The sequence below is a fragment of the Caretta caretta genome, chromosome 3 (assembly GCF_965140235.1).
Source record: "Caretta caretta isolate rCarCar2 chromosome 3, rCarCar1.hap1, whole genome shotgun sequence".
NCBI lineage: Eukaryota > Metazoa > Chordata > Testudines > Cheloniidae > Caretta > Caretta caretta.
The window spans coordinates 110,148,120-110,159,725 of NC_134208.1; the positions used below are offsets into that span (position 1 = coordinate 110,148,120).

Here is an 11,606-nt window from a genome sequence, read left to right on the forward strand (position 1 = left end):
TTCTGCCTGGCTCTTGAACTGGTAATAAGAGGCTCCTTGCACCTTTGTTCAAACAGGCAGCCAAAATGTAGCACTAAGTCTACAATACTCGTCATGCTAGTTTGGTTATATAAAATATTAGCCCTTGCTATTTCATCTTTCATAGTAATATAGCTCTTCTCTTGAATGATGCAAACAATCCTGAAGCTTGATTGGACAAAAGAAGGTTGGTTCTTTTCTGTGCAAGGTTCTCTTAAGTACTGGGGAATACGGAAGGAATGAAATCTGAGTCACCCTGTATTAGAATAACAAGGCCCATAGCTCAAGAGCTCTGTAGGGAGGCAGAAGGGGAAGGAAAGTTCAGCAAATACCTTCACAGAATAAAGGAACTCTGAGAAATAAGAGTACGAGCGCCAGACATTTTCCATGTCTCTTGTTGAGCTAGAATCTTGAAATTCGGTTCACTCATTCATTATTCAAATGTCAAGTACAGCAAAATCTCAACTATGACCATTCCTTCAGAGGTCACTGAAAGATCATAAGTCATTCTTATGGGATTCACCTATTTATATACCTCTTTTCAGGTATAATCTTGAACTTTATTTAATTCACATGCTACTTTTCCAGCATTGGAGAGGGAAAGAACCCAGGATTTATGTAATTCATAATAGAAAAGAGACTCCAGAAGAGGAAAAGCTTGCAAAAAGAATTTTTTTAAAAAATCCTAAATTTGAACTTTGACCTTTCAATAAGAGGTCACCAAAAGATCATCAGTCTTTCTTATTAGATTTCAACCAATCATGTGCCCTTTTTAGCTCCCAGCTTGACATCTGATACATTCAGTATGGGCGACTGTGTCATGAAAGAAACTAGCATTTGACATTTCTATCCCTAGTCACCATAAGGTCACTCTAATTTACAACATTCCCTCTGTGAAGTGGTCATGTTTGGTTTGAGGTCTCCAATTTGGAGAAATTAAGGTCATTTAAGGGCAACAGCTGTAGAGCATTTCATAGAATCATAGACTATCAGGGTTGGAAGGGACCTCAGGAGGTCATCTAGTCCAACCCCCTGCTCAAAGCAGGACCAATACCCAATTTTTGCCCCAGAGCCCTAAATGGCCCCCTCAAGGATTGAACTCACAACTCAGGGTTTAGCAGGCCAATGCTCAAACAACTGAGCTATCCCGGCCCCATTTAAAAGACTTAAGCCAAGAAAATTGTCAGCAGTGAGCAAGTATGTGATGTTGACTATTAAATCCACTCAAAGGATGGACTTCTATCAACTAGTTAATAACACGCACAGGAAACTATCCATTGTGTAATGTTTTTATATTGGCTTTCTAAAATGTTATGCGGCTACCAAACCTTCAATCTGCTGCAGATGGTTGCTTTGGAAATATGTAACTACACTGTAGAACTTACCAAGAGGAAAGCTGAAGATTGCTCCCTAACCAATTGTTACAACTGGGGATGCTGGCATGCAGTAAGGTGTGGAACCAGCTTTGGATTTTTGGCACCTAGAAGGTAACTAAGGCTTTTAGAACTGAAGAGAGAATGTCACATCCTTCCCTCCCCTTCTTGGGCAAGGACAAAAATCATGTTAAATTTGAAGGTTTTGTGGAGAATTCCTTGTTCTTCACCCTAACAATCTTTGATAGTTACTGACTACTCTACTACACCCTCTGATGGGGTATGTACCTCATATAGTCTGAGGAAGTGTTAATATAGGCCTGAGATGCTAATTAGGGTACAAGGTTGCACCTGGAGAGTGGGACAGGCTTAATTAGAGATTAAGTCCAGATGGGTTGTGACTATAAATGCAGGAAGTCTAGAACAGAAAGAACTGTAGGGAGGAGAAAAAGAAATTCTGCATTCACTCTGTAGGATTAAAGCAGGCTTTATTCTCCTAGTCTCCCCAGGGGAAGAGCAAATGCTGAGATCCTCACCTGAGCAGAGAAGGCTGGTAGGAGGCCAGGAGCAAGACAGGGAGGCTACTAGGTGGCACAGGCTCTGATGGTGTATGCATACTGAAAGAAGCAGAATTCCAGACGGTGAGCCCTGGGAGGCATTTGCATGGGGAATAAAGCAAGGGAAACAAGACAGGGACAAAGGGTCAAGCCCAAGCAGCATGGAAATGGGTTTAAGTTTATATTTGTTGGTTTGGGATTTTGTTGGGGATTCCAGGGGAGGGCCCTGGGTGTCCTAGCCTTGAAAGTAGAGTGAACCTAGAAAAGCTGTAGGAGAGAAGTCCTGAGGAAGGCTAGGGTAGGAAAGAGTCCAGGAAGGCAGCAGCAAGCAGTTGAATGGAGCAGACCTTGGCTGCTGGTCACAGATTCCCTGGACTAGAGCCCAGTGGAGTGAGAGGGTGTGGGTTCCCTTACCGGCATGAGGCTGAGGAAGGAGATAAGAATGGCTGAGAGGACTGGGTTGAGGACCTTTTGTAATGACATAATCTTTTCTTTTATTGAATTTTGTTCCCCAATAGAAGTGGGTCTAAATTGTGCACTGTCTGGAGGGCTGAGTTATGGGAAGAGAGAACGTCACAGGAAGCTTTGTCAGGGACACTAGAGAGGCGAGAGCCTGCTACACCACATTCAGCTATGAGGAGGCACTCTAGCCGTGAGTTCTCTCTCTCCACCCACTTTCATCTCCAGTATCTGCTACTATAATACAAAGGTTAGCTATATGTTTCTATTAAAATAGTCAACAGTGAAATACTTAATCATATTTGATATTTACATTATTGCTGTTTCAGAATTCCTTTGAGAGAAACGGGAGACAGTTCAAGCTTAACTCAATGCTATTGTTTCAGGTTCTCTGCAAACTCCAGCACAGATTATTGAATGGGTTCATATTTTGAAGGTTATCTTTGCTAAAAATAAAGGGCTGAAGAATTATTTTTTAATAAAAATCTGATTCTGGATCACAATTATGTCAGAGCTTTGTGAGGATCTGCTGGTCTGGAACCTGGAACTGCAAGTTCCTAGGCAGTTGCTGTGTCCATGCTGCCACCTCCGTTGAAATTGAAAACAGCAGCCTATGAGCCCTACAGGTTCAAACAACATGGGATGTCCTGCCCATGGAGGTTCTTACTGGTAAAGCCTACGGTGTTTCCTGATTTCCCGAGGTCTTAAATAGTGTGCCTGGGCCAAACACCTGCAACCTGTCTGTGCAATTATACAGGTACCTGGCTTACTGCTGAAAACAAACCTTGCTCTGCACTCCTGAGGCTTTGCCTTGCTCCTGGTATCTGGCCTACTCCTAGTCCTGGTTCCTGATCCCTGGCTGTGCTCCTGATGTCTTGCCTTCCCTCAGTTCCTGGTCCCCAACTCCACTCCTGACTTCTTGCCGTGCCTCCATTCCTGCTTAAGCTGATTCACTTGACTCTGACCTGGTACAGCTCATCAACCTCGACTATGACTTGATCCTATGGCACAACACTGGGATGGACAGCTACTCTGGCCATCACCCTGTGGAGACTGAACTCAGACCACATTCTCATGTCTGCTCCAACCAGGCCCTGGCCTTGATCTGCTCTTCCTCCCTCCCCACAGTAGCTGGGGTCCTGACAGCTTCCAATTTTTTACTTTTAATCAATAAACATTTGATTAAATACCCCAATACAAAAAAAAATATGGTGTTTATCCAATGAACACCAGAAATGGTTACTTGTACCCAAAGTCTTGTCTACATGGAGCAGTAATGTAGACTATGTTTTTAAGCTAACAAATGTGTGTAAGAGCAGGACCAATTTAACTTAAATTTATTCTATAATGCTTTTTTGTACACACACACATTCAGAACCTGAAAACTACATTGATTTGGGAGTTGCTAGCAGTACCAAAATAGCTCCTAGGAACCAGCAGGGAGTTTTAGGCCAAGGTTTTCAAAACTGTCTAAGGGATTTTTAGAAGCTCAATTCCCATTAAAACAAGAGAGAGAGAAGCATCAAACCCCCTATGCACCTTTTGAAAGGGCTGTGTTTAAGGCACAGTAGCTGGTGAAGCAGGACTCAAACTGAAGAACGTGGTGGTATGTTCAAGCTCTGCTCAAATGAGGTACCAGCACTATTGATGATGCAGATGTTCAAAATCTAATATGCAAGCTCGGCTGGTCCTTTCACAGTGGGAGGGAGCAAGCTCAGATATGACTTTGCGCTGTATTAGGATGGAGGCAGCTTAGCCCAGCTACCAGAATCATGTTATGGTGTCAGAATCTAAGCATTTATTAACAAAAAAGTATGCTTCTAGCCCTTGTGGCAGTAAACAAAAGTATGAAAACGTGAAGTAAGTATAACTAATGTCTGCCTGAGTCTGCAGCGTTCTACATGTAGACAAGCCCACAGAGTTTTCTCTCTCTCTCCACTTGAAATTCCTGGATACAACCTGGCAATAAAATAAAATTGAAAACAAAATATTTACCTGAATTTTTGTTATATATGTAGTTAAATTTAGTAGCTGAACTCCAGGGCTACCTGTACTGATTTCAAAGCAAACTAACCTTCCTCCTATCTTAACAAGCAGCAAGTAAGAAAAGTTATCAGAAAAATAGCAGCATCCCTGAGATAGCTTTCAAGAGGTGTTTCCTGGACTGCTTTTTTTTTTGGTACATTTATCTACCCCTGCGAAGTTGAAAAGCAGTTTGTTTGTTTTTTGCACTAGCAAAAAAGAACCAAAAGAGTCTTTTCTATTTTAGTGACTTGACTAAACTATATTTTGTACTACACTGCCGTATGCTGGAGTATGAGTGTAAGACTGCTGTCCATTTACAACTCTTGTGAAAATAAGAGGTGAATGAAATGAGGCTATTCCAAATGAGAACATCTTAATGTAAATAAAACTGATGTGGGACCACTAGGGAACTACCTGATAATGTGTGCTTTAATAAATATGGGTCTGATCCCACAAACACTTCATACACAGGAGTAGCTCTAGTGAAGTCACAGATACTACTTATATCTGTAAAACTAAACATGGGGGACATGGATCAGCATTCACGTCACACTCCCCCTCAGTACCCAGCCCAAGCCGGGGAAGCTAATGATCCAACCAGCGGACCAAATTCGATAATGAATCCTGGTCACATGCCATCTGAGGCATGTTGTACATACACTAAGAAGAAACCGCTAAGCATGTGCATAAGTGTTTGCAGGATTGGGGGCCGATATCTACCACTGCAAAGAATTTGAGAGTAATTTTTTTTTTTTTTAAATGGAGGGTTGGATTCTGACCCCTATTACTATCTATAACAACTTTGGTGGTGTAAAGATGTCACAAAAGGCTGGGGGTGAATTCTCACTTCCCCTCGAATAGCCCTGGGGTAGAGGGTGGGCTGGAATGCGTGTGTTTGTGACACTCAGTGCTTGGAGAATTCAGGACTACAGAGAAAATTATTGAATTCAAAGAGAACTAAAGATTATCTTTAGTTAGGAAGGATGAATCTGTGCCCTATTGGTGGGTTACTGTGTATTTTTGAAAAATAAGGTGCATGTGAAACATCTCCCCAATAAAAATGTTAGTTTATAAATAGGTAATACAGAGAGGACATATTAACCTTCCATCACTGATTTTAAAATACTCAACCTCTGTATTATTTAAAAGTACACAGTTATTATGTGGGCTCTATGGACACTATCTGGTCAAACTCTGAAGTTGAATTAGATCGGGGTTCTAAATTATTTTTTGTTAAGGTCCAAATTTCTTGGCCAAGATATAGTCAAGATCCAGACTCCAGAGAAAATAATTTAAAAAAAACAATAATAAGTAAATAAAAGATTTTGGGGTCCATTCAAGAGCATTTGCCAATCTGGATTAGCCCACAGTCCGCCTGTTGACTACCCCAGGATTAGATGACCGGCTGTACTTAAAAATCTATTTGGAATACCCTTCCCTTCTCATCTTTGCTGTCAGTTGTGGCCCTAAGTTTATTTTATATATTTCTATATATTTATTTATATATATAGTCTAGAAGAACTAGTTCTGGTTTAAAAGCTAGAGCGAGACCAGTCAGAAACTGAAACTACTAATATGGCAACTGACTTATTAAGTGGAGGTTTCAGAGTAACAGCCGTGTTAGTCTGTATTCGCAAAAAGAAAAGGAGGACTTGTGGCACCTTAGAGACTAACCAATTTATTTGAGCACCTTAGAGACTAACCAATTTATTTGATGCATCCGATGAAGTGAGCTGTAGCTCACGAAAGCTCATGCTCAAATAAATTGGTTAGTCTCTAAGGTGCCACAAGTACTCCTTTTCTTTTTATTAAGTGGAGTTTCATGACAGAAGCGTTCTCTGGGATCTACAGTGGCTTCCAATAGGTTTTCAAGTGGAATTCTAGCAGCCTAAATCAAGATGCAAGACAAGTGACTGTAGCCATTTACAACAGTGCAAAGTAGGTGTCAAATGCTGTCATTCTGACTTGATAGCATTGCACACTCACTTTACAAATGGTGCAAGTGACTACACAAGCACTGGAGTAACTGAAAATCAGGTGCAAAGTGTTATTAACTTTGCAACTAAATGAGTTGGGACTTGGAGTTTGTCTTCACATACGCTGGTGCAGCTTCGCCGCTGCACTTCTTTAGTGAAGACACAACTACGCCCATGGGAGAGCTTCTCCTGTCAGAACAGTTAATCTGCCTCTGCGAGAGGTGGTGGCTATGTCTACACCACAGACATAGCGCTGTCTACACCAGGGGCTAGCTCAGTATAATTATGTCAATCAAGGGTGCGGATTTTTCACACCCCAAGTGACATAGTTATACCGATATAAGTGTGTAGTGTAGATTTGGTTACTTGTGAGAATCTCTCTCTCCATGAGCCAAAGTTCCACAGCAGAGACTCTTCAGCTGGGGCTCCCACACTACAAATGTAGAGCAGCTTTCTGAGTGGGTTCTTCAACTGTGGAACTTGCTCCTCCCTCATTTGGTCAGAGCCTGGATGTCAGCTTTTTGGTTATGCTGTGAAACACATTGTTTTCTCTCCGGCCCTCTCCCTCCCAGGTGTTTGACATGAGGTGGGCTGAATGGTTTTGGGTTTACTAATGTGGATGTGCATGTGTGTCAAGGTGAGATGCAGTCTTGTATATTGTGCTATGTATTTTTTAATTTAAGTAATGGGTACCCAAAGCATAGGATGGATATCTATAAAGTCTTTTATAAATCTAAATAAAATATTCATCCTGTGAAACAGCGGTTTATATTAACTCTCCCACACTAAAAATAGTAATAATTTATACTTATAGTGTCTTCCACCAAATGATTTCAAAGCACTCTACAAAAGTTATTTGCATTATTTGCCCCCTTTGCAAATGGAGAAATTGAGATACACAGGTTATATACCCAGGGCATGCAGAAAGGAGCAGTATTTGGACTAGTAATTAGGTCTCCTGACCGCACATTCCCAGAAAAGTTAACTTTTTGTTTACTGTCTTTATAACAGAGCTTAAATTCTAACTGAATAGTTTTAAAAAAAACCAGAATATCATGAGGCAAATTCTCCCCTAATATATGTGCACAGGGCTCCCTTAGAAGTCAATGAGAGCCAAAGACATTCAGGATCAAAACTGACTCCACTATCTGAAGTGAGATGTTTGTCCCAATACAGTATTTGTATAGAAGGATAATTCCACATTCCTTAAATTGTAGTATGGCTGCTTTAGTCAATGCAAATGTTTTGAGTGGTGGTTGCAATAGTTGGCCCCCAGAGGGGTTTTTTTAAGGAAAACATAAAGCTCCCATGTCGAAACATGAAATTTCACTCTGCATAGATGCTACAGAATGTGTCAAAACACAGTTAGCTACTTCACATCCACAGTTATAAGACTCTCTTACAACACATTTACCATGGCAAAATATAAACTGGCAGGAACTAGGTATAGATGAACATCAAAAAAAATGCTGTAGCCTTTTTGTTCATAAAGTCAGTAGAAGTTGTATTGGGCCCAAACATATCAGCCCATCCTCGGGCTTTTGTAAAAAGCAAAGAAGAAAGACAAGTGGAAAAACCTGGCTTGAGGCTGGATTTGCATTCCACTGAGGGCAGAGGTTGAGGCTTGTGGATAAAAACATTTGGAGAAGAAAAAAAATCTTTTGGAGGCAGATGCATGTGCAGTAAATTGCTTTCCTGTTACTCAATGCAGTTTTCCGTGCCTCAGAAGGCACTTGTGATTACACAGAAAGTGGTACTGCTTCCTGGAAAAGGAAGGAGGCTGGATATGTCCCTAGCTGCACAACACTTAATGGTGCTCCAGGACCCTGGTAAGGGTATATCACATATAACATGAAGATATCTCACACTGTGTCCCCCATACCTCTTAACTGCCCCCAAGTTTTGAAGCACATCATTTGTTTTAGCCCTAATGTTACCCATGTTCTACACCAGTGGTTCTCCACCAGGTACGCAGAGATCTTCCAGGGAGTACATCAACTCATCTAGATATTGCTTAGTTTTACAACAGGCTATACATAAAAAACACCAGCCAAGTCAGTACAAACTAAAATTTCATATGACTTGTTTATACTGCTCTATATACTACACTGAAATGTAAGTATAGTATTTATATTCCAATTGTTTTATTTTATAATTATATGGTAAAATTAGAAAGTAATCCATTTTTCAGTAATAATGTGCTATGACACTTGTATTTTTATGTCTGATTTTGTAAGCAAGTAGCTTTTTAAGTGAGGTGAAACTTGGGGGTACACAAGTCAAATCAGACTCCTGAAAGGGTTACAGTAGTCTGCAAAGATTGAGAACCACTGTTCTACACCAATGTATAGCGTCCCTTACTTTTTAATGTTGAAAAATATTTACATAAGAAATATGAAATCATTAACTGAAGGTACAGAAAGTTATTTACATGGAAGGAAGGAATCACCCAGTATTCTAAATTTCCTGCATGAATAATTCTTGTCTTTGTCATACACTGCATCCCCCATTTGGACCTTTGTAAGTTTCGAGGAATGTCACTTTGTCCAATCCTTTGTATTTCTTTATTCTGATAGTGGGCATATGTTGTTCTTCTCCTCTGCACCCCCTGCCCCTCACTCTGAAACTTGATCTGATTGTGCAGCTCTTTACTCATTTCAAGACTGACAAGAAGGAAATGCCTGTGCATGTAAAAATCAAAATCACCACCCCTTACACACACCTTGCAGTCCCTTCCCACTTCTCACTTCATTCAACAAGGGAGAATCTACTTTCCCAGAATACTTTGCAGAAGAAAAAACATTTTGTACATCATTGTTTTCAGTCCAGTTCAATACACAATACTTTACAAATGGCAGCAGCAGCTTCCTCTTTAGCCAAGAAGGTGGCAATAGAGAAGGGGGTGGAGCAAATAAAGTCTCAGGGAGAGCAATAACAAACAGAATTATCACATGTGTTTCCTTTAAACCGGGGAGGATAACAGGTTGCTGACACTAGAGCATCTTTTCCCTCCTGCACTCAGAGTAAGTTGCTAACTATGTAGCAATAAACATGCTGTCACTCATATGCATCTCACAAGGCCCCAAGGGTACGCCTACAGTGCAATAAAACACTTGTGGCTGGCTGTGTCGACTGATGGACTCAGGCTGCAGGACTATAAAATTGCAGTGTAGTTGCTCAAACTGGAACCCTGATGGGGTTGAGAGCCTGGGCTCCAGCTCAAGTCCAGATGTATACAGTGCAATTTTATAGTCCCGTAGCCCAAGACTCACGAGCCTGAGTCAACCGACAGGGCCATGCCCTGGGTGTTTTATTGCAGTGTAGACAAACCCTAAAGCCTATATGTCTACACTGCAATGTAAGCACCAGGTTTGAACTCAGGCTCAAGCGTAACCCCTCTTTCATCCACACACAAATAATGCTGACCCAGAGTCTAGGGTTGCCAACCCTCCAGGATTGTCCCAGAGTCTCTAAGAATTAAAGGTAAAGTCATGCGATGAAACCTCCAGGAATTCATCCAACTGAAGTTGACAACCCTACCAGGATCCCAGGAGTTCATGGAGGAGTGAGGGGAGGCAAGCCGGGACACTTCAAGCCTTATTGCTTTGTACTGTAGATGCAGCCCTATTGGACTCACCAAAAGTATCCCATAGCTCATCATTCTTTGTCCTTGGGGCAGTCAAGTGTTCCCACACCGCCCCATGAACAAAGGACTAGAGCAGCCCCATTTTGGGAGAGCGCTAGGAAGCCTGGGATAGGGATGGGTGAACTCAGGCCCCCATAATGCAGTGCAGATGTTGGCGCTGCGGGTTGGGACCAAGGATTCAACAAGTCCTAACCTGGGGTTACAAATGAGTGTAGACACTCAAGCCCCAGGCTAACAAACCCAGGGTCTGCTAAGTCCAGTTCTACTAACCCTGGCCTGGCACTACAGCTTAGACATAAGACTCCCAAATCCCTATGCGGCTCCCAGTCTTGCCGCCTGACCATTTAGCCTGTAAACTCCTTGGGAAAGGCAGGGAGAGTGTCCTGGATACCCGGTAACAACACATGGGGGAGCGGGGAGCAGGGGCGAGGAAATCTCTTTGCCCCCGCGTGCATGGGGAGCAGGGGCAAGGGCTCCCCAGCTCCAGCAACGTGGGAGAGTCTCACACTCTGCCCCCAGCCCAGGCAGCCCCTCCAGGGGAGCGGGAGGGCAGCGCCCCCGCTCGGCTGACCTGGCGCTGGCCCGCGAACACCCACCTCACCCAGCCCCCAGGCTCCCCAGCAGCGGCCGCCACTCACCCGCAACTCTCGCTCATCTCCCGGCTCGGCTGGGGCCGCGCCGCCGCCGCCGCCTCCCCTGCCCTGCCCTGGGCTAGCGCGCGATGCAAATCCGGGGGAAGGCTGCGGCGGGGAGCTCAGCTGCGGGCGGGCGGGCGCCGAGACGGCGGCGGCGGCGGCGGCGGGCGGGGGACTTGCCCAGGCACGGTGGGCGGGCGCCCCTGCGTTGTATGGCCGCTCGGCCGGCCGGCCCTGCCCCCGCCTCCTGCTATCTGCCCGGGCGGAGCAGCCCGCGCTCTGCGCGCAGGACAAGCCGCGGGGCTGGTTTGGGGGCGAGGTGGGTGGCGAAGCAGCCGGGGGGTGACTCGGTTCTGCCTCCCCGCGGTGTAACTGCGGAGTCACTTCCTGGCGGAGCCGGAGTGAGTGAGTGCGGGCGGACGCTGGCCGGCCCCGGGAGAGAGACCCGCCTGGAGCACAGCGCTACAAAGCCCCATGGTGCTTCTCCAAACCGACACATGCTTAGCTTTGGGCCAGTGAGCAGCCCCGCTGAAGTCCTGGTGCACAGCTGGGTAGGTGTTGGCAGGATCGGGGCCTCAGACTATTGACACAAGGGTGGTTACTGGTCTCCAGCTCTAGCTGGCCCCAGCCCTAGTTCTTCAGTGCCTCTTGTTTGAACTCCAAAATTACCCATGTGGTTTCACCAACTTCAACATTATGAGATTGGCTTTGATTTTGAAAGAATCATTAGATTTAAGAAATAACTATAGGATTCTTTTCCATTTGACTTTTGATATTGGAGGTTTTTCCACCTTTTCTCTGCAGGCTAGAAACTGACTTTATTTGGAAAGGACATCTGAGAGACCTAGCTCCAGCAAGAACTTTAAGAAAACCTCCAAAATCACTAGACATGATAAAATTGCCGGAATTGGTGATGT

General features: G+C 43.8%; 1 protein-coding gene across 2 annotated transcripts in view; it reads right to left on the minus strand.

The window, feature by feature from the left end:
- Positions 1-10,993, minus strand: part of PLAGL1 (PLAG1 like zinc finger 1) — an 81,074-nt gene extending 70,081 nt beyond the window's left edge. For both annotated transcript variants that reach the window (XM_048844338.2, XM_048844337.2), the window contains exon 1: positions 10,693-10,993. The gene's annotated coding sequence lies outside the window, so the exon portion shown is untranslated. The remainder of the gene's footprint in view (positions 1-10,692) is intronic.
- Between the last annotated feature and the right edge of the window lie 613 nt (positions 10,994-11,606).